This window comes from Canis lupus, chromosome 17 (genome assembly GCF_011100685.1).
Source record: "Canis lupus familiaris isolate Mischka breed German Shepherd chromosome 17, alternate assembly UU_Cfam_GSD_1.0, whole genome shotgun sequence".
Classification (NCBI taxonomy): domain Eukaryota; kingdom Metazoa; phylum Chordata; class Mammalia; order Carnivora; family Canidae; genus Canis; species Canis lupus.
The window spans coordinates 59,487,295-59,513,458 of NC_049238.1; the positions used below are offsets into that span (position 1 = coordinate 59,487,295).

The 26,164-nt window shown below is 43.2% G+C and overlaps 1 long non-coding RNA gene and 2 other non-coding genes across 3 annotated transcripts; 2 read left to right on the plus strand and 1 right to left on the minus strand.

The window, feature by feature from the left end:
• Positions 1–5,670: 5,670 nt before the first annotated feature.
• Positions 5,671–5,744, minus strand: TRNAN-GUU. Its single transcript has one exon. It is a non-coding gene; the product is annotated as a tRNA-Asn (tRNA).
• Positions 5,745–7,232: 1,488 nt separating this feature from the next.
• On the plus strand, positions 7,233–14,228 carry LOC119877137. The gene is made up of 3 exons (XR_005371920.1): positions 7,233–7,585; positions 12,199–12,444; positions 12,586–14,228. It is a non-coding gene; the product is annotated as an uncharacterized LOC119877137 (long non-coding RNA).
• An 11,083-nt stretch (positions 14,229–25,311) lies between these two features.
• Positions 25,312–25,383, plus strand: TRNAQ-CUG. The gene has a single exon. It is a non-coding gene; the product is annotated as a tRNA-Gln (tRNA).
• The last annotated feature ends 781 nt before the right edge of the window (positions 25,384–26,164 follow it).

The window sequence follows — 26,164 nt, forward strand, 5'->3', positions numbered from 1 at the left end:
CATAATAAATAGATTTTTAAAAAAGCAGTCCAGACTGGAGGAGATAGGAATGTGTCAGGAGAGATTTCTTGAAAAACAAACAAAACACAACTATGTGTGTTTCAATGTGTCAAGGGGAGATTTACAGAACTGGAAAAAAACCGGTTATAACCTAGTAACAAATGCATGGAAAACTAAGCAAATGGAAAAATAAGGTAATTGTTAGTGCCAGGAGAAAATGTTACACAGAAATTGATCACATTTAATTATGAGTTATATAAATATATATACATACCTAGGAGATATATATGTGTATATAAAATCTCTATACTTGTATCTATATATCTATATATTTATTTATTGGAAAGAGAGAGAGATAAATTTTTATTTTAAGGAATTAGCTCATGTGATTGTGGAGGCTGTTCAATCCAAAGTCTTCAGGATAGGCCAACAAGCTGGAGGCCCAGGGAAGAGCTGATGTTGTAGCTCTAATCTTGGAGCGGAGTCTGGAAGCAGAATTCCTCCCTCTTTGGGGGACCTCAGTCTTCTTCCCCTAAGGCCTTCGACTGATTAGCTGAGGCCCACTGTCATTATGGAGAATAATCTGTTTTACTCAAAGTCGACTGATTTAAATGTTAATCTCATCTAAAAAATACCTTCACAAGAACATCTAGACTGATGTTTGACCAAACATCTGGGTACCTTGGCCTAGCCAAGTAGACACATAAAATTAATCATCACAATTAGGAAGATAGGGAAGTGGGAAATGTGTGTGTGTGGTAATTGTAGAGGGAGTAGGTGGAAGAGAAAGTACCTAAAACTAGAAAATGAAGAATTGGGATACCTGGGTAGCTCAACAGTTGGGCATCTGCCTTCGGCTCAGGGCGTGATCCTGCGGTCCTGGGATCGAGTCCCGCATGGGGCCTGCTTCTCCCTCTGACTATGTCTCTGCCTCTCTGTCTATCTCTGTGTCTCTTATGAATAAATAAAATCTTTAAAAAAGAAAGTGAAGAATTAACAATATTTGTTCCCAGAGATGGAAATAACCAATCAATTTGATCTCTGGCAGTGAGCTCCCAGGTGCTTTTGTGGCACATTCTCTGAGGCTTTCTGAAAGCCAGCCCTGCTGAGGATTAAGGGGGTTTCCCGGGACTTCCCAGCTCAGCTCAGCGCAGGATTCCTGGGCCCCACTGGGGAATGTAATCACTGACAAGATGGTGTGGTGTCCCAGCAATATCAACAGTGGAGACCCATTACTAGCCTGAATGGGCAAGGGGAGAAAGATGTTTCTGGAACCTGGAAAAGTGATCGTTGTAGCTAAGGCAGTAGTATAGGGCCATCAAACAACAGCTCTGGCTTTTGAAGCATAGCAGAGAACACAATCACTGTCAACCTGCAGAAAATAATCACCCTGACCTCATAGTCTTCCTGCCCTGCCAACCCCAATCCATGCCTCCCATGGGCTGTAGCTAACAGGAAGCCAGTGGGCAGAGGAGCCCCTTTATGTTCAAAAAGATTAACTTTCTGGGGCATATAGTAAGGTGGATAATGGTGAGAATGGATCTGAAGCAACAAATACAGAGTACCAAGCAAATATGGCTTTTTCATTCTTGAGGTTTTAAACAAGTTAATAGACTTTATTTCTTGGAGCAGTTTTAGGTTGACCGAAAAACTGAACAGAAAGTATGGAGTTCCCATATAATCCCTCTCCATCTGCCTAGCTCCCCTGTTATTAATACCTTGCACTGGTGTGGTACATTTGTTACAACTGAACCATACTGATAGATTATTATTAATAAAAGTCCTAGTTTTCATTAGGACTCATGCTTTGTATTGTACTATTCTATATTTCTGAGATTTTCATTATAATTTCATCATTAGTTGAATTTTGGTGTCAAATAGGTTTTTTCAAAAATATTTTGTATTGGGGCACCTGAGTGGCTCAATGGTTGAGTGTCTGCCTTTGGCTCAGTCATGATCCTGGGGTCCTGGGATCAAGTCCCGCATCAAGCTGCCCTCAGGGAGGCTGCTTCTTTCTCTGCCTATGTCTCTGCCTCTCTCTCTCTCTCATGAATAATAAATAAATAAAATCTTTTAAAAATATTTTGTATCTCCTGAATTATTTCATTTATTTGAGCATATCTGCTTGTTCTCTTTAGACCTCTATGATGTCTGGACTGGAGCCATATAAGTATTTCTTTCCCTTAGATCATTATAAACCCTAGGTTAAATTTTCCTCCCATCTTTGTCAGAACCCTATTTTCTTATGAGAGCTTTCCAACTTTATTAGAACAAAGTATGTTTTTCCTACCATAACTGGATTTTCTTTTCCACAAAAATACTGGCAATGTGGCTAGAATCTTGAAGTGTAGAAATCTTTTTAAGATTTTTTTTTTTGGAGGTAGATATTACTATCTGTTTTTAGCTCAGAGCAGACAAGCAGATAAGGAAAGAAAGAAAAAATCCTGTGGAACTTATGGATCATGATGCTTTAAGAACTTCTGGATCATTATGCTTAAAAAATTTCCCAGAGAGGGATCCCTGGGTGGCTCAGCGGTTTGGCACCTGCCTTGGGCCCAGGGCATGATCCTGGAGACCCTGGATCTCCGTCGGGCTCCCTACATGAAGCCTGCTTCTCCCTCTGCCTGTGTCTCTGCCTTTCTCTCTGTGTCTCTCATGAATAAATAAATAAAATCTTTAAAAAAAATTTTTCCCAGAGAATGTGGCTTGCCCACGGTGTCAGAGGACCAGCTGTCATTGTGGGTTAACGGCCTGCCCTGTGGCTTCAGCAGCCATAGGCAAGTTTGAGTTATAGCATGTAAAGATAGCCTGTTTCATCTGAGGTTTTTAATCTATACTTACAAAATAGGTGGTTACTTTGTTATAAAAGTAATAAAGCCATACTTGTTGACTTTACTGAAAAATAAAATTGTTTATAAAAAACAATCATTAGTATACATTTTGCCTTTGGGAACTGGGAGCTTGAGCAAAGGAAATAAGAATTTTTTCATGTATCTCTCTGTAATCCCTTTTCTGTTCTCTCTCTCTCTCTCTCTCTCTCTCTCTCACACACACACACACACACACACACACACAATTCCTCTAGGAGGAAAAGATCAAAGAACTACAGAACAAGTTCTACTCCCAGAACTTTTTTTACTTGACATTTTTAAGTATTATAAGCCTTCTGTTTCCACTTCTCTGGTACGATTTTTTAGCAGCACAATTGGAATCCTCAGATCAACTTTTTAGCTGGCTCTGTGGCCTGTGTCCCTGAATTCAGTCTGGCCCCATTGCTGACCACACAGAATGGACAGGGCTGAATGTGACCTGCTTCCAGTGAAGATCTTCACAGGCTACTTCGTGCTCACTTCAGACAGACCAGAGATTCCAGAAACTTCAAACGCGGTTTGTTCATGAGTATATAAATGGCCACAGATTTATATAATTGAACAGTGTTTTCACTTTTGAAAGTAAGTGGGGCCAAATAAGAGGTAGCGGGATAAGGTGAAAGGTGGACTGGGATATCTTTGCCAACTCTCAGAAGAATCCAGGTCTTAATCTTAGCTTAGTTTTAAGGGCTTCAGGAACTAGCCAAATATGAGGAGAAGCAGGCCAGATTAGGATTTCCAGAAATCAATATTGGGAGCCTCTTTTTCTACATCCTGCAATGTGAGCTAAATCCATACTCCCTTCTGTAGGCTGTAAGTCTGTCCTTGAACATAGTTATTTGTAAATGAGTTCTTTTAAAATCATTAAAGCAATTATAGGTAAAAAAAAAAAAAGTGACTATTCTCAAGTCTTCAATCTGGCCACTTTATATGAAGGGACTTTTAAAAACTCAGGAAATGCCTCTTTATGTTCCCACTTGTTACGGATTGAATGTCTGTGTTCCTCCCAAATTCCTTTTTTTTTTTTTAAGTTTTTATTTATTTATTCATGAGAGACACACAGAGAGAATGAGAGGCAGAGACACAGGCAGAGGGAGAAGCAGGCTCCATGCAGGGAGCCCAACGTGGGTCTCGATTCCAGGTCTCCAGGATCACACCCCATCCCAGGTCTCCAGGATCACACCCTGGGCTGCAGGCGACACTAAACCGCTGCGCCACCGGGGCTGCCCTCATCCCAAATTCCTATGTTGAAGCCCTAACCGCAGTGTGATAGTATTAGGAGGTAAAGCCTTTAGGAGGTAAATAGGTTTAAATGAGTCATGAAGGTGGCATCCCATGATGGAACTAGTGACCTTATAAAAATAGGAAGAGTCACCAGATTCTCCTCTCTCTCTGCCCTCTGAAGATCCTCTGAGAAGGTAGCCATCTGCAAGCCAGAAAGAGGGATCTCACCAAGAACTGAATCTGCCACCCTCTTTACTTTTGACTTTTCAATCCCCAGAACTGTGAGAAATATATGTCTGTTGTTTAAGTCACCAAATCTGTGGTATTTTGATATAGCAGCCAGAGCTAGGACACCACCCAAAACCTCTGAAAAGATCAAAATAAGATTTTAGAAATCTATATGAGAATGCATCCCCTATTTCTCTTTTCTATGAGAAGTTTCCTTTAGCTACTTGTTCACCTCAGCTCACCAGACAAGGTTTTATAACAAGTGTCACATACCAGTATTAAAACAGTTCCACAAGATCAACAGAATAGCCACTATCACTAAATTCCCCCAAATAAAATCCTGAGAATGCAGTCTCTCCTCTTGGTATGTAAGAAAAATTTTAGAAGACCCATTATCTGAAGTTTCAATCCTTTTTAAAAATATTTATTTATTTATTTATTTATTTATTTATTTATTTATTTATTTATTTATTTGAGAGAGGGAGCCAGCATGAGTGGGGTGAGGGACAGAGGGGGAAGCAGACTCCTCGCTGAACAGGGAACCCGGTGGACCCTGGAATTTCGGGATCATGATCTGAGCCAAAGGCAGAGGCCCAACCAACTGAGCTACCGAGGCACCCGTCTGAAGTCTCAATCTGATGAAAATTTTAAACATCTCTCCTTTCCAATTTTTATTTGGCTCAGGGCCACGGGTGAAGGCCCCACTCTGAAAGGTGAGTTCTTGGTTCTTCTTCCCCAGCAGAAGCCTGAGCTCCGTGTCCAACAATTAAGGAATGTTTGTATATACAATAATCCATCCATACCATGAAAAGATATGCACTTGTTTAAGATGAAGGAAATAACAGAAGTGGTGATGAGATGCCATTGAAAAGAGTTACAGTAGCTAACATTTAACAAACATTTATTAAGTGGTCAAATGATTTATGTGCATATCTCATCACAGTTTAAATTAACCCATGAAGGAAATAGTCCTATTTGTCCCCTCTTATAGACAAAGAAATCGAGGCACAGAAAATTCATGATTTGTTCAAACCACGTGATGGAAGAACCAAAATTGCCACCCGGAACTAGGGGCTTCACACCCAACAGAAGATGGGTTTGTTGTTCTCAATTCTTGGGATTTTCTAGTTTCCAGGATGTGCAGTTGTAAAAACCCAGCTTCGGGAACTGAGGAATTCTGCAGCGCCTCTGGGATAAAGCCCAGAGGCGGGCTATTGAAAAAAATACCTTTGCTGAAAAATTCCTTCTTTTAGGCTCATTTATGCAACTTCAGTCTTCGGGCAGCATACTTGGGAGTGTGCTTTAGCGCGGACAGAAGGCCGGATGCTGCTCGTAAAAGAGACCAGACCGTCCCTGGGTGGGCTCGAACCACCAACCTTTCGGTTAACAGCCGAACGCGCTAACCGATTGCGCCACAGAGACACGGAAGCTCCTTCTCCTAAACCCATTTCCTGATCTCAGAAATTGCTTTTCAGCCTCTGGCTGGGGCCCTCCTTCCCATTCTTCTACCCCGGAGGCCGGAGGCGCGGGAGGCACTGAGGCCAAAGGGTGGTGTCACCGGGCGTGTCTGAACGTGAACACCGGCCGCAGTCCCGGGGAGCGCGGGGGGCGAGCCGCTGCCTCCCCGCTGCCTCCCCGCTGCCTCCCCGCTGCCTCCCCGCTGCCTCCCCGCCGGCTCCTCGCCGCCTGCACAGCCCTCCCCGCAGCCTCTCGGGCTGAGCCCGTCCGCCCTCTCTCGGCCCCCTCGGCCCCCGCCGCTAGAATGTGGACGCGGCAGGCGGGACTCGGGCTCGGCTCGCGCTGCGCCCCGCGCCCCGCGCCCCCGGGCAGGCCGGGCACCTAGGGGCCGCTCGCTAAGCGCTGAGTGAAGGGTCCGTGGTGCAAGGTGGGGGCCCGGGCAGCCAAGGGTCTCAGTGGGGGCTTTGAAGCGCTTAGTCCTACGAGGGGCTCAGGAAAGGTTTCTCAGAGGCGGACGCGCGCTTTGTCCCGGAGCTGGTGGGGAAAGCCCCGACTTCGGACTGGCGCGCACCGGGACGCCACCGAGCTCCGCACCGGGCCCGCCCGGTAGCCTCCGTCCCGCGTGGTCGGTGCGGGGCGTGGGTGCGGAGGGTTGGACCGGGAAAGGCAGAGAAGGGAAGGAGGCGGGCGGGCGGGCGGGAGACCGCTAAAGGAAACGACCAACGGGAAACTGAAAATACCGATTTTCCTACATTTCGATCACCCGCCACTGGCCTCCTCTTTGGCGGCCACCGCTCCGCAACCGTGTGCGGTTGGTGCTCTCCCCTCCGAAGAGACATTCGTCTTTTAAATGATGGGTTTAAAGACGGCACCGCTGTTGGAGGTCACCCTTGGGACGCAGCAACTTCCCGAGAGTGGGCGTGAGGGCCGCTGGGGGGCGCATCACCCCGGCTCACAGCCGCTGCAAACTTCCGCCCCGCCCCGCCCCGCCCCGCCCCTGCCCCTCTCCCCCAGCCCGGAGCAGCCCCGCCCCCACCCCCACGCCCCGGGGACCTGGACCCGCCCCTCCCCGCGCCTGCGCCCTGCAGGCCGCTGCTGACCGATGGGACGAGCCGTCTGCACATCTAGCAGATCCGCTCTCCCAGGCCGATGGAGAACTCTAAGGAGCGGGCGTCCGACTGACTGATCCTAGTATTATTGCCGGAATAAACTGAGTAATGCTCGTACTGAGAGTAGGACGCTGACAGCTGTAGCTTGAATTCCACATAAATAATGCTGAAAGTTCGCTATAGTTTTGTACCCATTTGCGGGCACCTTGTAAGCACGCATGCCCTCAGATATTTTTTCTTTATAAATGTATCTTATAATATTCTATTTATTGATATGTATGTTCCTTGGAGTCTCCATGTATTTCCCCAACAGCCCCCAAAAGGAGAGGCGAGCCCGCGGGGCTGGGGCACAGAAAGTGCACTCGGCACCATGTCAACTTTCACCTGTGCCTTAAGAGCTTGCAGAAAAGCGCCCACATTGTCCTGGAGGGTTGGGAAATTCTGGTAACAGGGCTGAGGAGGTGAGAGGATCCGTGGTAAGACTCGGCGGCACCCTCGGGATGGAGTGAAAATCCTTTTATCCCGGACGTCCTCTCCGTGGAAGTCGGGTTCGGCCTGGGCGGGAACCAGCACCGGGAGAGGCCGGAGAGGGCTGGAGTTGCGCGGCAGCTGGGCCCCGCCTCGGCTCGGCGCTTTCTGTCCACTCCGCTGGTCCCTCCTCGAGCTCAGGAAGCCGGAAGATCGTAGGCCTGGATTGTGAGTTAGTGCCCATCCGCCGTGGGCCGCGGGAAATCCATTAAACTCTCTACAAACCTATTTCCTGACCAGCAACACGCTGAGGCTGCCTTCGCTCTTGGCTCAGATACTTTACCTTTGGGCAATGATCCCAGCTGCTAGGGAAAAAAGAAGCGCATCTACTTCGCGTCGTCCTGCTAGCTCAGTTCGTAGCGCTCACGACTTCTAATTTTAAGGTCTTGAGCATCGCCCAGCGTCCAGTGCATTTTATTTGGTTGTCATCGGGTTGGGTCCCCGCCGTGGCCGGTGCTGAGTGGGTCCTTGCCGGGGCCACTAGGGGCGGGGGGCGCCGCCCGGTCCCTTGGAACTCGGGTCCCGGGAACCACTCCTTTTTTTTTTTTTTTTTTCAGTTTGGATCGTAAAGAATAATGATGCCCAGTTGATTCACTTTCTCTGAGACTGGCGGGACCCAAGATTCTTATTTTTTGTCCCCCCCCCCCCAACTCTAGGATTGTCTTGAGTCGGGGCATGGGAGGTTGACTGCATCAGCTCAGATGCCAAGCTCAGATGCTGCCTCTCTGCGGCTATCAAAACTATGGGAAAAGGCACAAAGACAACTGAATTTTGAAAGTAACTTAATTCCTTTGTAATTTTAAATGTTCTATCCATTAAAAGGCTTTATTCCTGGGGCGCCAGGGTCTGAGTCAATTTCAGCTCAGGTCATGATCTCAGGGTGGTGAGATGGAGCCTGGTGTGCGGCTCCTGGCTCAGCTAGGAGTCTGCTTAACATTCTTCCAACCTCTGCTACTTTCCCCTTCAAATAATCTTTAAAAGCCTTATTCCAAGAAGGATGTGCAGGTTTCAGCAGATCACAAAAAGAGTCCTCAGTAGAAAAGAGGTTTAAAATCTGCATGCTTGGGAGAAAAGAACTGGTGCACCCAGGAGCTCGGGTGGGGAAGACAATGGGAAGGAAGATTCAGAACAGAGTGACAAAATTGGAGAAGGGAAGAAAGAGACACATTCCAAGGACTGGTCCCCACTAAGGACAGCTTATCTTTCTGAGCCTCCTTTCCCACCGTTGTCTTTTCAGGGCATCCTCTCACTCTTCCACCCAACGGATTCTGGGAATTCTAGCATTTTCTACTAGGTCTACTAGGCCCACACAATGTTCCCTCTACCAGGACCAGGTCTGGCACCTTACAGTTGTCCTTTTGCTGATCCTCTCTTTTGTGGACTGTAGGTAAACCAAAACCTTATCTTTACCCTCTCAGGGACTCCAAATGGGCCTGAGAATTAAGTTGACATAAGATAGATTAATAGGAGAAAAGCACATTGATTTTTACGTGTACATAAGAGGTCCGATAGGAAAATGGAAAATTCAAAGAAGTGGGTAAGCCTAAGTATTTTTATACTAGGTTGAACAATTGAAGCAATTGTGAAAAAGCGAAGTATATGGGAAGATTAAAGGAAGATAGGAGTTATTTTAACAAGGTCTGTACAGATTTCTCTGGGCCCTGACTTTCTGTGTCACATGACAAGAACTGTTTCTTTCCATCTGGTAGAGGGAGGGCATCTTTCACATGGGAGTTTATCTCCTGCTTTCAGGAAGGAAAGGGGAGGTCAAATCACTCTTCTTGAACCTGCTGTTTTCCAAGTACCTTGAGCTCAAAACAATCCTTATGTCAAAATGGCATATTTTGGGGGTGGCGTATCCTGCCACCCTTCAAGTTAAAGCATGGGAATATGACCAGAGAACAGGATAGGTAGCTCAGATCTCCTTGTGGTGCTGTGGGGTCACCATGCTAAAAGTGAGTTCAGCAGTCCCAGATTATTCTTAGTTTTTGTTAAAGTAAAAACAAAATCATAGGGCTAGGTCATTTGTAAATGTGGAAAATAATATTAAAATTATTTAGAAATCAGTAATCTATTTTATCTTTTTTTCTATTTTATCTTTTTAAAAATGTTTCAAAGCACTTTAAAAAAATTTTAATTAAAAAAACAATCATCTCTATACCCAATGTGGGGTTTAAACTCACAACTCAAAATCAAGAGTCATATGTTCTACTGAGTGCGCCAGCCAAGCACCTCTAAAATCCTTCATTTTATTTTTATATTTAGATTTTATTTTTAGGAATGCCTGCGTGGTTCAGCAGTTGAGCATCTGCCTTTGGCTCAGGGTGTGATATCGGGGTTCTGGGATCGAGTCCCACATCAGGCTCCCTGCATGGAGCCTGCTTCTCCCTCTGCCTATGTCTCTGCCTCTGTGTGTGTGTGTGTGTCTCATGAATAAATAAACAAAATCTTTTTAAGTAATCTCTACACCCACCTTGGGGCTCAAACTTATAACCCCAAGATCACATGTTCCACCAACTGAGCCAGCCATTTAGGCGCCCTCATCTTTAAAGGTACTCGCAGGAATTCAGGGCTTCTACCCACAACTATAACATAGCAATACTACCAGATTGGTCTTCTTGCTTTAACCAACCATAAAAATGCCCAAAATATGTGAAGCCCCTGTTTGCAGACACTGGCCAGAGGTAGTGCAAGACTGTGATCCCCTGAGAGAGGGGTGGGAAAGCCAGAATCTCAGCAGAGCATGGTGTTCACACTGAACTTCGAAGGCAGAGATCAAAATTAGGGCAGCTGAAACGAAGGGAATCTTCAGAGTAGAGCATCAGAAAGGAGAAAAGAATTTAGATGCCAGTTTTCAGAAGTCTGCATTGGGTCCCCTATAGGTCATTTTAATGAGTGTAGGGCCACTCATGCGCAGAGAGCTACTATCCAAGGCTTACCAGATGACAGATGCCACAAGATGGAAAACAGAAGAGATCTTAGAGATTGGCACTGGCAACACTGGGATTCAGGCCTTGTTAACTCTATCATTCTGAGCATTCAGCTGATACTCCAGAAATGCTCTGTTTTAGGTGTGAAAACCACACCTTAGTGTAAGGCTTACTCTTGACTCTCCCTAACAAATATTAAAACCAAGCCCTGATAAGATTAACAGAGGAGCTGGGCTTTCCAAGTTGAGTCACACCAAGTTAGAGAGCTTTGAGAAACACCTTGGACTTTCCAAAGATCTACCTAAACAAAACATAAATCCAGTGCTGCACAAATTCGAGGTCATCAGCTAGTAATCAAATTGCTCAGTGGGGCAGCCCCGGTGGCGCAGCGGTTTAGGGCTGCCTGCAACCCAGAGTGTGATCCTGGACACCCCACCCGGGGTCGAGTCCCACCTCAGGCTCTCTGCATGGAGCCTGCTTCTCCCTCTGCCTGTGTCTCTGCCTCTCTTTCTCTGTGTTTCTATGAATAAATAAATAATTTTTTTAAAATTACTCAGTGGAACAAATATTGATACTCTTCGGAGAAAGATATCAGAATCTGGATTCTTTTAATGTATCATTCAAAGTGTGGTATAAATAATAAAAACCATAAAGAAATAAAAAATAAGATAAACAAAAACAAAACAATAAAAAGTACAGACATATGAAAAAAAATGAGGTCCATTTAATTCATACTTAAGAGAAAAATAGCAGTCAAAAGAAACCAACTCCCAGATTTCCCAGATACTAAATTTAGCAGACTTCAACATACATTATATGTATGCATTATATATGTATATTTTATATAATTATATAAACAATATACATGAAACAAAAGGACTATACAATGTCATTGCGTATCCTAGTTTTCTTTTTAAAGATTTATTTATGTATTTTGAGAGAGAGAGAGCACACCAGTAAGAGGGGTAGAGGGAGAGGGAGAGAGATTCAGAAGAAGGAGACTTCTTGCAGAGTCTGAGACCACGACCTGAGCCGAAAACTGAGAATCAGATGCTTATCCAACTGCTCCACCCAGAAGCCCCTGTTCTGTGTTCTTCTTTTTAAGATTTTTATTTACTTGTGAGAGACACAGAGAGAGGCAGAGACATAGGCAGAGAGATAAGCAGGCTTCCTGCAGGGAGCCCGATGCAAGACTCGATCCCAGGATCCTAGGATCACGACCTTAGCCAAAGGCAGACGCTCAACCCCTGAGCCACCCAGTGGTTCTGTTTTCTAATAAAGAATCTCACACACAAAAATGGAAATCATAAAAAAGAATCAAATGGGAATTCTAGAACTGCCCAATGGGCACACAAATAAGCAGAGATGCAGATTCTGCTTGGTTTCCACAACATGGGTGCCATTCTCCGTGACTAATCTGGCTACAACCACTACTGAGTGCCCAACAGCCAAGAGCAAAGAACAACCAGCCTATGATATGTTATCAGTCCCCAGTTGGCAAGCAGGGAAGTTATTAGCACAGGGCAGCTGGTTGATCACAAAGGACCTTTGCATCATGGGAGGGGCAGCAATTTTGTTCTCACTGGAAAAGATACTTTTATTTTTTATTAAAGATTTTATTTATTTATTCATGAGAGAGAGAGAGAGAGAGGTAGAGACATAGGCAGAGGGAGAAGCAGGCTCAACACAAGGAACCTGATGTGGGCCTCAATCCCTGGATTCCGGGAACACACCCTGAGTGGAAGGCAGACGCTGAGCCACCCAGATGTCCCAATACTCACTTTTATTATGGTTTTGCCTTCTCTGCCTGCAATGGTTCTACTAAAACAACCATTTTGTGTGTACTTCCAGAATGCCTCTTCTATATCATGAAACTCCAGACAGTATTGCTGCTGACCAAGAACTCATTCGTTTGACAGTTGCCCTGGGTTCACGCTCACTCACCAGTTTTACCCTGAAGAAGCTAACCTGATGGAACGTGTTTTTGAAAATTCAGTTTCAGTGCCAGCTGGATGACAATGCCTTGAGGAGCCAGATATTTCACAGGAGGGTCTATACCCTAAATTAGCAACCAATATAAGGAGCTGTTCCTGGAAGGTAGGAAATGGGAGTGGTTCCTCTCACTATTACCACTAAGGATATACTAGTGAACATTTTGCTTCCCACCCACCTCTGTAACTTTGGGATCTGTTGACCTAGAAATCTTAGTTCCCAAGAGAAAAATGCTTTCACCAACAGGTGCAAAAATGGCTGTATTGAAGTGGACACTGAGCCTGCCCCCTGGCCAATTGGAGGTCCTCATGACAGGGTGTCAACAGGTAAAGAAGGTTACTTTACTAAGTGGGATGACTGATCCTGACCAGCTGGGTTGCTACTACACAATGGAAGTAGGGAGGAGTATTTGAGGAATGCAGGAAAGCCCTTGGAGGACTCTTTGGAACTCATTGCCCTCTGCTTAAAAGTCAATGGAAAACTCCAACAATCCAGTACAGGCAAGACAGAAATGGTCTGGAGACTTTGGGAATGAGGGCCTACAAATCACTACCAGGCGAGAAACCTGTTAACATTGAGGTATGGTGCTTGCTGAGGGCAAAGGAAATATGGAATGAATAATGAATGAAGAAGACAGTAATAAATACCTGTGACAGTTGCAGAAGTGAGGACTGTAATAGATATGACTATTTCTTGCTTATTTTGATGTAAATATTTTTGTGTATGTGTATATTACTCAATATTTTTCTTTCCTCTTCCATCCCACTACCAGCTAACATAAGATGTATTGATAGTAGTAAACTTTTAATCTAAGTATTTAGATGAGGATATCAAAGGGGGAATGAATGTGATTCAACTGGAAAAGATTTTATTCTTTTGGAGAAAGTTTTGGCCTGTTTTCATTGTTTGAAGAAAACACGATTTTCCTATTGTCTTTATTTGAAAGTTAAGAATGGTTTTAAAAGGAGCAAGAGGAATACCACACAGACAACAAGTCCACAAGAGGTGAACAATGGTGGATTTGTGTCAGTTTTCATTCCTAAACTGGAAGAACATTTCCCAGATTTCCCATCCCTGCAAAGTTTTGCGCTAGCTGGACATATTGATTTGGAAGGTGGAAATAAACAGAAGTGGCTGCCATATTCTTCTAAAACTGAGCAGAGGTCACCAGCTCACACGTGCAACTTATTGCTGGTTTATCTTATGGGCATGTGGTGGCAGGAAGGCTTGCAGCAACTACAATTCCCACCGCATCTCTTTTAGGGCTTCCCTGCTCCCTGGGCCTGCTGGATGTTTAACTCCTTGACAGTAAGTGCCAGCTGGACATTCCTTTCTTTAAGGTTGAGAGTTCCGAGTGCTGAGAGACTGAGACAACTTCTACAACTATCCTTTTTTTTTATGGGGTTCACTGTTCCACTTTGTCCCCTGCAAAAGTTGGCCCAGGATCCCAGAAAGCTTTGTTGAATCCTATCTTATGCAAACTCCTATTATTAGTGAAGCCCTGGGATGCTTTTGGGACACCCTTTTTAAGAAACCAAATATGGAAAGTTCTAAAGGAATATAGTTATCAGCCGGTAAAACCAAAATAAAATGACAAGGCTTTTCCAAAAAGCACACTTTATATCGCAGTTCTAGATTAATGGAAGCAAGGTCTACATAAGACTCCTGGTTTTTTGAGTTGTGTAAAAGCTGATCTTCATCAATGTTTAGCAACCTATAGTGAACATCAAGTAAAATTAAAGCTTGGGTGTAAGATATCAAACTGAAAACAGTGGCAAAAATGTATAAATTCAAAAGCACAATATAGACACTGAAAAAAATTTAATTTATATAAATCTGAGGCACCTGTGGCTCAGTGGTTGAGCCTCTGCCTTTGGCTCAGGTCGTGATCCCGGGGTCCAGGGATTGAGTCCCACATTGGGCTCCCTGCATGGAGCCTGCTTCTCCCTCTGCCTATGTTTCTGCCTCTCCCTGTGTCTCTCATGAATAAATAAATTTTAAAAATCTTTTAAAAAATAATTTATATAAATCTATTGTTTTTCACAAATTATCAAGGGGATACAAGGACATTGTGGATCAGAAGTGAGCAAGATAAGACAACATCCTGGGAAAGAGACTGGCAAACACAACTGCCCACAGCTGCCAACACTGGACCTGGTTGGTTTTCTTATGAACTGCAGTACAATGTAAGGGCATTTACAGATAGGGAAAATCTAAAATTCTGCACCTTCAGCCTGTAGGGAACCTGTGTGTCTGGCAGGCTACTGATGCCCATGTGCCTTTTTTTCAAATGATGCTTTACAAAGTGTGGAGTAGAACACTTAGGATTACAAAGGAAACAGGTTCCTTTCAAATCCAGTTTTCTTTGTGATTGCAGCACTGTGTGTGTCTATTAAAATTCATTAAGCTTCACAACTCGTGGGGAAATCTATTCCATTTTTGAAAGTCAGTTTTATTCACAGAATATTTCATTAATTTCACTTTCAACCCTTAGATGTGGGAAAGTGTTTTGTATTTTCTTTTTCTAGTCCCTTTCTGGAACACATATTATTCTGTAAGCAGAAAGAGTTGAGGGTCCTCAGAAAAAAGAAAGCCTAGAGGTAGCTTTCCTGACACAAGAGAAGGCATTTTGTGTTCCTGGCTATTTTCCGTGATCTATGATGCCCTACCTCTCCACTTGCCTAAGCACACTTCTCCGGAGAACTTGCTAGGAGGTCTCAGAACTACAAAGAAATGCAAAACTTTCAGTAGTTAAGGATTTTAAGAGAATTAAAGGGAGTGCAAAAACTGACAGTCTCTACCAGGCTAGGAAATAGCCTAACCATCTCAGAGACAATAAATCAGTGGTAAAACTCCCAGTACCTTTTCAAAAGTAAGGGAGGCCCTGCATTCGTTACCAGGGATAAGGAGCCCAAGAATCCACCCAGTATGCCCATAGCCCCGTCCCCTTGCCAATTACCTCTGTTTCATTAAAATGAAAAGGCAGGTGCTCAACCATTGAGCCACCAGGTGCCCCCTTTCCCTACTTTTTTAATGCTCTCTCTCCTTCTTCCAAAACCTTTCTTTTGTTTCAACTCAGTGGAGCTCCTCTCTACTTGCTAGATGGAATGCTGCCTATTCATGAATTGTTTAATAATAAAACTAATTGGATCTTCAAATGTACTTGGTTGAATTTAGCTTTTAAACAGGTATTAGGGTAAAGTTTGCCTCATAGAATGTGCCCAGAAATGTTTTTTTGTCTTCTATTTTCTGAAAGATATTGTAGGTGATTGGTATCATTTCTTTAAATGTTTGGTAGAATTCACCAGTGAAACTACCTAATCTAAGTGTGGTTTTGTTTTCAAAAGCTTATTAACTGCTGATTCAGGGACACCTGGGTGGCTCAGCGGTTGAGCATCTGCCTTCAGCTCAGTGCGCGATCCTGGGGTTCTGGGATCGAGTCCCGCATTGGGCTCCTCGCATGGAGCCTGCTTCTCCCTCTGCCCATGTCTCTGCCTCTCTTTCTGTATCTCTCATGAATAAATAAATAAAGTCTTTTTTTAAAAAAATTGCTGATTCAGTTTAGGCCTATTTAGATGATCAATTTCTCCTTGTGTGAGTTTTGGAGAATTGTGTCTTTTGAAGATTTGGTTCATTTCATCTAAATTATCAAATTTGTGAGCAGTTGTTCATTATAGTCCTTTATTATAATTTAATGTCCATGGAATCAGCACTAAGGCTCCTTCTTTCATTTCTGGTATTAGTAATTTGTATCTTCTCTATGTCTTGTTTAGTCTGGCTGGAGGGTTGTCAATTTTATTCATCATGCCAATGTACTAGCTTTTGATTTCATTGATTTTTCTCTATTAATTTCCTGGTTTTAATTTTATTGATTTCTGCTCTAATTTTTATTATTTCTTCTTGTCTGCTTACTTTGAATTTAATTTGTTCTTTTTTAAATTTCTAAAAGTGGAAGCTTAGATTATTGATTTTAGATCTTTCTTTGCTAACACACACATTCAATATTATTAATTTCCCTCTAAGCACTACTTTTGCTTCATCCCACACATTTTTCTTCTTAAGATTTTATTTATTTATTTGAGAGAGAGATAGTGAGAGAGGAGGGGAGCACTCAGGTAGATGGAGGGACAGAAGTAGAAGCAGACTCCCCACTGAGCAGGGAGCCTGACTCAGGACTGGATCCCAGAACCCTAGGATCATGGACTGAGCTACAGGCAGACACTTAACCAACTGAGCCACCCAGGTGGTCCCATATCACACATTTTTATAAACTGAATTATCATTTTCATTTAGCTCAAAATAATTTCTCTTGAGAATTTTTCTTTGACCCATATATTATTCAGAGTGTGCTGTATAATCTTCAAATTTGGGGTTTTTCAGCTATTTTTCTGTTACTGATTTCCAGTTTCATTCCATTGTGATCTGAGAGTGTGTATTGTATTTCTAGTCTTTTAAATTTGTTGAGATGTGTTTTATGGTCCAGAATGTGGTCTATCTTGGTGAATGGTCCATGTAAGCTTGAAAAGAATGTGTATTCTACTATTGTTGGATGAAGTAACATATACATGCCAATTAGATTCACTTGATTGATGTTATTCAGTTCAATTACATCCTCACTGATTTTCTGCCCACTAGATTTGTTAATTACTAATAAAGAGATGCTGAAATTTCCAAGTCTAATAGTAAATTTGTTTATTTCTCCTTACAGTTCTATCAGTTTTTGCCTTATGTATTCTGATGTTCTGCTGTTAGGCACATACTCATCAAGCGTTGTTATACCTTCTGGATAACTGACCCCTTTATCATTATATAATGCCACTTGTTATTATAATTTTTCTTGCTCTGGGACACCTGGGTGGTTTAGCGGTTGAGCATCTGCCTTTGGCTCAGGTCCTGATTCTGGGATCTGGGATCGAGTCCCATGCTGGGCTCCTTTTGGGAGCCTGCTTCTCCTTCTGCCTATGTCTCTGCCTCTCTCTCTCTTTCTCTCTCTGTGTCTCTCATGAATAAATAAATAAAGTCTTTAAAAATATTTTTTTTCTTGCTCTGAAGTATATTCTGAAATTAATAGAACCATTCCAGTTTTCTTTTGATTAATATCAATATGGTATATCTTTCTCTATGTCTTTACTTTTATTTTTTTGTCTTTACTTTTAATTTATCTGTGTCTTTATATTTAAAGTTTCTTATAGACAACATATAATTGGGTCTTGTTTACCACTCTGATAGTCTCTGTTTTTTAATTGATGTATTTAGACCGTTCATATTTAAAGTAATTATTGATATAGTTGAATTAATATCTACTATACTTGTAACTGTTTCTATTCATTGCCTTTGTTAATTGTCTCTTTCTTCTTCCATTCTTTTTCAACCTTCCCTGGTATTAAGTGAGCATTTTACATGATTCTATTTTCTCTTCTCTCAGAATATCACTTATGTTCCTTTTAAACATGTTTTAGTGACTGCCCTGTAGTTTGCAATATACATTTACAAGTAATCTAAGTCAACTTGCAAACAACACTATAAGGTTTCATGGGTAGTACGGGTCCTTATAACAGCATTCCTAGCTCCCTCTACTGTCCCTTATAATGTTGCTGTCCATTCATTTATTTTTTCTACAAGGTATAATCATCAAATGCATTTTTGCTATATTACCATTTTGAGCAAATTGTCATCTGTTAGATCAATTAGCAATAAGAAAAATAAAATATTTTATTTATTTTCATTTATGCCTTTTCATTCTATTCTTTCTAATGTTCTTCCTTTTTTTTTGTTCTTCCTTTCTTTATGCAAATATGAGCTTCTGACCTATATCATTTTCTTCTCTGAAGAACTTCTTTTAACATTTTTTGCAAGGCAGATTTACTGGCAACAAAGTCCTCAATTTTTGCCTGTCTCAATGTCTTTATTTCTCCTTTACTTTTGAAGGGCACTTTTGTAGGATACAGAATTCTAGTTGGTGGAGATTTTCTTACAACACTTTAAACATTTCACTGTATTCTCTTCTTGCTTGGAAGGTTTCTGAAGAGAATTCTGATGTAATACTGATGCTTGTTAGTCTATAGATAAGGTGTTTTTTTTTTTTTTTTTTTGCCCTTCAGGCTTCTTTCAAGATGCTTTGTCTTTGGTTTTGTGCACTTTATGAGTGTTATATGCTGCGATGGTTAATTTTCTGTGCCAAAGTGGCTGGGCCATACTGTCCAGATATTTAGTCAAACATTATTCTGGATGTTTCTGGGAAGGTGTTTTTTAGATAGGAATAACATTTCAACCAGTGGACTTTTAGTAAAGGAGAACTCCCCATACTGCGGGTGGGTCTCATCCAGTCAGTTAAAGGCTTTAATAGAACAAGCAAGAAGGAGCTCCCCCAGCAGGCTGCCTTTAGACACCAACCACAACTCAGTCTCCAGCCTGTTGTGCTGTCTTACTAGGTTGGATTCATCAAGCTTCTACAGTCCCATAAGCCATCTTGGTATAAGGAGTTGTTCTAGAGGAACAGAATCCTAAGAATGTCTTTTATTTTTTTTTAAGATTTTATTTATTTATTTGTGAGAGACACAGAGGCAGAGACATAAGCAGAGAGAGAAGCAGGCTCCCTGCAAGAACCTGATGTGGGACGCGATGTCGGACCCGATCCAGGGACTCCAGGCATCCCCTAAGAAGGTCTTTTAATTCGTTCTGGAGTTTCTGGAATTGGCCCTCTGATCTGATTAACTTAAAAACACTAAAAACTCTATTCCACTAGTAAAAACTGCACTGGTAGTCCATGGCACGATGTGGCAATAGAGATGTGCAAAATATCACTGAATATTCCTACTCAAGCACTTAGAAAAGGCAAGTATCTGGGGGGACTATGTATATGATACCTTTGAACATTTTTGTCAAACTAACAAGTATAATGAGATTGGCTCATTCCATTATCAAACAGAAATGGTATATACAAGGGACATCTGGGTGGCTCAGTGGTTGAGCATCTGCCTTCGGGTCAGAGTGTGATTCCAGGATTGACTCCCACATTGGGCTCCTCGCCGGGAGCCTGCTTCTCCCTCTGCCTATGTCTCTGCCTCTCTCTGTGTTTCTCATAAATAAATAAAATCTTTACCAAAAAAAAAAAAAAAGGGAGAGAAATTGTGTATACAAGATAGGGCTCAAGTAAGCCCTGAAGGTACAAGGAAGTTACTCAAAGAAGTGGCACAAATGCCCACAGTCCCCATTCCTGCTACACTACCTTTTCTCTCACAGCCCACATCTATGGCCTCATGGGGAGTTCCCTACAGTTTTCGTGGAAAAAGAAGACTGGAGCCTTGTTTACAGATGGTTCTGCATGACTTGCAGGCACCACCCAAAAACAGACAGCTATAGCACCACACCTGCTTTCTGGGACAGCCTCGAAGGACAGTAGTGAAAGGCAACCCTTCCGGTGGGTAGAACTTTGAGTAGTCTACCTGGTTGTTCATTTTACTTAGAAGGGACATGTTTGAAAAATTGGTGACAGGGAAGTCTGGAGAAGAAGTGTGTGGATAGACCTCTTAGAATGAGTGAAAACATGAAGATATGTGTCCCAGTTGAATGCTCACCAAAAGGTGGCCTCAGCAGAGGAAAATTTTAATAATAATGTGGATAAGATGACCTGTTCTCTGGATAGCAGTCAACCTCTTTCCCCAGCCACCCTGTCATCACACAATGGGCTCATGAATGGGCCATGGTGACAGAAATGGAGGTTATGTGTAGGTTCAGCAACATAGACCTCTACTCACCAAGGCTGACCTGCCTACAGTTCCTGCTGATCGCCCCATCTGCCAGGAGCACAGACCAACACTTAGTCACCATTCCCCAGGGTGATCAGCCAACTACCTAGCAGCAGATCAATTACATTGGGCCACTTCATTATGGATGGCACAGTCTTTTGTTCTTACTGGAAAAGACACTTACTCTGAATGCAGATTTGCCTTCCTGCACACAATGTTTCTGCCAAAATACTATCCCATGCATTTGTAGAATGGCTTATCCACCCATATGGCATTCCATGCAGGATTGTTTCTGGTTATGAACTGAATTGTGCCTCTCCAACCACCAAATTCAGATGAGGATGCTTAGTTCCCAATGTGCTGTTTGTGGGGATGGGACCTTTAAGGAGGTAACCAAGGTTATATGAGGTCTGGTGGGGCCCTAATCCAATAGGACTGGTGTCCTTATAAGAAGAGGAAGAGAAAAAAAAAAAAAGAAGAGGAAGAGACACCAGAGTTAGCTGTGTATGTGTTTGTGTGTGTATATGCATGTGCACACCCATGCACAGAGGAAAGGTCCACATGAGGACACAGAAAAGGCAGCTCAGGAAGGTAGTCTTCACCCAACAACCCTGTTAGTACCATGATGATCTTTGACTTTTAGCTTCCAGAACTGTGAAAAATAAACCTCTGTTGTTTAAGTCACCTGTCTATGGTATTTTGTTATGACAGCCCAAGCTAACTAATACACTTTAAAAAAATATTTAATTTATTTATTCATGAGAGACAGAAAGAGAGAGAGGCAGAAACATAGGCAAAGGGAGAAGCATGCTCCTTGCTGGGAACCCGATGCATAACTTGATCCCAGGACCCCAGGATCACGACCTGAACCGAAGGCAGACACTCAACCACTGAGCCACCCAGGTGTCCCCAAACTAATACACTTCTGATCAAGGAACTCACTTCACAGAATATGAAGTATAACGGTGAGCCCATGCTGGTGGAATTCACTAGTCTTACCATGATCCACACCATCCTGAAGCAGCTGACTTGAGACACCAGTGGAAAGGCCTTCTGAAGACTCAGTTACAGTGCCACTGGTTGCAATACCTTGAAGGGTTGAGCAAGATTCTCCAGGAGGCTGTATATGCTCTGAATTGACATCCAGTATGTGGTACTATTTCTCCCATAGCTAGGATTCATGGGTTCAGGCATCAAAGAATAGAAATAGGAGTGGTACCACTCACTAGTACTTCTAGTGACGCCAGCAAAACTTTGGCTTCCTGTCCTTGCAGCCTTGTGCTCTCCCATTTGACCTACCTTCTTTTCTGTATTACCATGCTTTCCAGCTCAGCTGTGCAGTTCTAATCATAGAACCAGTAATATCAGCAGGCTTGCAAACCCTTAGCCCCACCACTAGGCAAGTGTTATAGGATTTGACAGGACCGTCCTTGTTTGGTGTTATAGACTGAATTGTGCTCCTCACTGTCACCTCAAATTCTTATGTTGAAGCCCTAAACCTCAATGTGACTGTATTTGGAGGTAGGGCCTCTAAGGAGGTAATTATGGTTAAATGGGGTAATAAGAACAGGTTCCTAATCCAATAGAACTGGTGTCCATGTAAGAGGAGGAAGAGACACTAGAGATCTCTCTCCATGCACAGAGAAAAAGCCATTCAAGGACACAGTGAGAAGGCAGCCTTCTGCAAATGCCAGAAAGAAGTCTCATCAGAAGCCAACTCTGGTCTTCTGGCCTGTTGTTTAAGCCACTCAACCTGTGCTATCTTGTTATTGCAGCCCAAGGAGACTAATATAATACTTAGTAACCAGGTTGTATTCACTTAATCTGGCTACATAAGGGAAAGTATGTTTAGAATAAGCATTATCCAATTTCATGCTATGAATATCATGTCTTTTGCACTGACATTGCCTTCCTTAGTTACACATATATTTATGCCCGGAGCAGCTGGGAACCACAAAATCAGGCAAGATGGGAAAAAAAAAATTGGATGAAAAAGATACAAAGTTTCTTACATCCTCCCATCACCTTCAGACCTTAGAAACTTTTTCAATGAAGTCCATACTTTAGGTACCCTCATATTCAGTCTGAGTACACAATCATATAAGCACCTAAGTCAGTTTTTCCAGCTTCAATCTCACGTGCTTGGAGAAACAAGCATTTCAATTACCTATTCCCATTTCATTGAGACCACTGTTCTAAGGGTGATGTGTAATATTGCATCTCATCTAAGGGTGATAAAGAGACATAATATTATGTCTCTTTGTCCTTTTTCCAAAACCACAATGTCATCTTCATTCTGCTGTTCTCCTGATTTGACCACAAACTGGAATCCCAGCAACTCTTAACAGCCTCTAGAAAATCTGACCTAATATAACCCCAATCTCCAACTTGTACAAAGGGAAGTATGGTAATTAAGGAGAAAGAGCTTCATTACCAAAACTCGACTATAGCTGTGGATGATAATTTTAAGTTTCAACTGGTCTGTAGAAGGTTTCTGTTCAGCACTAAATATACAGGCCTGTTCATTTGCAAGGATCTTCGTGGTGCTCATTATCCCCACCTAATGGCCTCATGACAAGTTGTCATCAGTTGAAGGAACTGATGTGGTATACTAAAAGGAAATTAGTTCAGAAGCAGATGAAAAGACAAAGGTTTCATAAAAAGGAAGTGTGACTCCACATGTGCTTAAGAGATAGAAAAGTGTAAGAGAAAGTTGTTTCTACTTGGACAAGATAAAGCTGGATGATCTACCAAAGCATGCCTGTGTTGAGTCCACCAGAGAGCTGAGATTGCAAAACCACTTGGTAAACTGAAGTCCAAAGCACAATAAACCTCTCAAAGAGGCACATGCACATGAACCATATCATCTCCCACAGATAATGAAAAGGAAAGATGGCAGCCATAAAAGCTGTGAAAAAGAAAAGTAACTGAAATTTTAACCATTTCTTAAAAGCTAAGTGTGGGCTATCATGATAGTTTACAATCTCAGAGGCTCATAAGAAAAGCAAGCTTTTGCCCATTTTTCAAGGTTTTTAAAATATTTTATTTATTTGTTTAAGAGAAGGAGCATGGGGGGGGGGATGGTGTGGGAGGGCAAAGGGAGAAGGAGAAGCAGGCTCCTCGCTGAGCAGGGAGCCCAACATGGGGCTTGATCCCAGGACCCTACTAGCTAGGCTCATGATCTGAGCCAAAAGCAGATGCTTAACCAACTGAGCCACCCAGATGCCCCATCAGGTGTTTTTCTCAGACTTCCACTAAGGCCTCTTAACTGCCTCTGGAAAATCTGGCCTAACATAACCCCAATCTCCAAATTGTACAGGGTGGGGTAGGAGACTCCAGGTTGCCTCAGGGGTGTAGGCATGCAGATCATGATCTACCACTGGCACAAAACCCAGTCACTTCTCTCATTTGAAATAAAAGTCACCTACCATTGATGTTGGAGCAAGAAACCCTGCCTACCCTTGGTTTCAGGTATTGGTCCACTCCAGTGAGGGGTTAACCCGGGCTGGGGCAAGGGGCTGAGGAGAAAGAGAGTGAGGAAGATGGGAGAGATGAGAGATACAGCAGTAGAATTGGAGGAGGAATAGAGAGGAGGCAGGAGGAGTCAATAGAGGCAGAAGAGGACTTACGTTCCTGGGCCGTTCTGTTCATAACAGCACCCGCGCCCCCAAATCCCCACCTCTCACCTTCAGCTCTCAGACCCCACAAGGACAGTCTCTCCACCCATCGCAGTTTCCAACCTCATTTGTTCCTCTCCCCACTCCTTGTCAGAGCCTGGCTCTCTGGGTTTCCCCACCCTTCTGTGATCTCTCAACATCCTTTCAACAGATTTCTTTTCTTCTGAAATCAGCCAGAGTCTATTTCTGTTCCTTGCAGTCGTAAACCTTAACTCATCTTAAAGTTCTGGAGGAATGCTTTGTGATGGTACTTACTTCTCAACTTTTTCATTTTTTTATTCAGCTCTAAATATACAGGCCTATGTTAATTTCCACTTCATCTTCTCCTCAAACTTTGAGGAGAACACCTTCCTCTTCCTAACAAGAGTAGCCCCTTTGCCTCCTTCCTTGATTCAAGCCTTATCCATCTCTAGAAACAAAATAACTTCCAGAGCACTGGGCATCTTTCTGACTCTGTTCTTCAGCCAGTGGCTTTTTTCTTTCAATATCAATTTGTTGTTGTTGTTCTGTGTATTGGGTAAGAGAAGGAATGGCTTTGGGATAAAATAAAGAGGTAAAGGGGAATGAAATACACAGATTGTTATTTTGAGATGTAATGTGGATTTATATATATTATGTGTGTAAATATTTAGTGTGGTGGTATTTTGTGTATATAAGTAATGTACACACTGTAAGACACCTTGGGTACACATACCCTGTGGCCCAGTAATGGGTACTCTTGGGTACACTGATACATGTTTTTTTTTTAAGACGTGAAGTTTCTAGGTCATAATATATCGAGAAATTGGAAGGAAGTTGACTTGGCCAAACTCTCAGAAAACAGCCTGTGAGTGTCTAAGAGTCACAGCCCTGCCTTGTGGCCTCAATGGCATGTGGTTGATTTTGAGTCAACGCAAGTGAGTTTGGTCTGATTTGTCTGAGTGTTCAGTGTAAACCTTAAACATGGCTGATTACTTTGTATTGTGGATCTGACGAATATAGAAACATAAGAAAAACTTACAATAGCAGCAACAACAAAACCCAGAAGTGTATGAAAAAAAAAAAGGAAGGTTCTCCTGCCTCCCAGTCCCACTCCACTGCTGACACATCTTTACATATTATACCTAGGAGTCGGTGGTGGCTTTGGAGTGTGATGGGTGCTACGTAGCCAAGGAAGTCCCAAGTCTTGCCTTGACAAATCATCTGCCCTCTCTGGGCAATGAGAAAAGTGTGAAGGCAAGGAAGAGGAAAAAACTGTACTACTTGCAGAAATGTCACCTCTGGACAGGAAACTCTGGATAAAACTAGGACAGAATATGTGGTTTATGAGCTCTTCCCTAGCCCTAGGCCCAGAGTGGCTTTACTTTGTTTTCTGAGGTGGAAGTGACATGAGAGAATTCAATCAAAGGAGGGGGACAGAGAGAAGGCAGGACAGATGGCCACCCAGGTCAACTGTACTCTAGTCGTGTCAAGTTAGTAGGAAAAATACTTGGGGTTATGTGTGGGGGTATGGACGCTAAATCCGTACTTACACTCCTCTAGCAAGGGATTGCCTGCTGCCCTACATGGGTTCCATGGTGTAATGGTGAGCACTCTGGACTCTGAATCCAGCGATCCGAGTTCAAATCTCGGTGGGACCTTTCCCTTTAACCGGAATAAGGGTGATTTTTTTACTGTGGATGGGCCTTTTGGGTCCCAGGAGCACAATCCAGGGGACCCGCGCCCCCTTCCTCCCCCTCCCTCGCAGCCGCATCCCCCGCGCTCTGCCTCCTGGTCCTCAGGAATCGAGGACCCCGCAGCCTGCTTCTCAGAGTTGGGGTTACCGTGGGGCCTGTGGGGCCTCCGGAGAGGGGGTGTAGAGGCTGAAGCTGCGGCCTCTAAACTCTCCACCGCGAGGGGCTCCCGCCGCGTCCTATAACTGCACCCACTGTCTGAGAGGCAGCTTGTGAAGCGGGTGCTCAGTCTCTGGAGGCTGTTTTGTTCTGAGGTTGATGGTTCAGAGACCTAAGCTGGAAGTACAATGTGGGTATTTTTGAACCAAGAAATTGAAACCTTATTCCCTTTTTATGGAGCTGGTCAGATGAGCTAATAAAGTCCGGGATGCTCCCAGGCCAGATTGCAGTTGCTAAGAGAGCATGACTTCACTCTCCTAGGAGGGGCCACAGCCACTGAAAAGCGTCACTGGTGCCACTTGAATAAAATCAGTTTTCATCACATCCAGTCTTCAGGTAGTATCGCCTCCCCAATACAAGACACCCTATGAATGATTTTATGCGAAGTGCCATTTCCCAGGGTCTACAAGCTAAAATGTGCTTACTCACTGACTCCTTTCAACAGGACCATCTCCTATCAGTATCCTCATTTTCCATCTGAGAACACTGAGAAAGGAAAGGTGAAATAACCTGTCCAGTCACTCAGCCA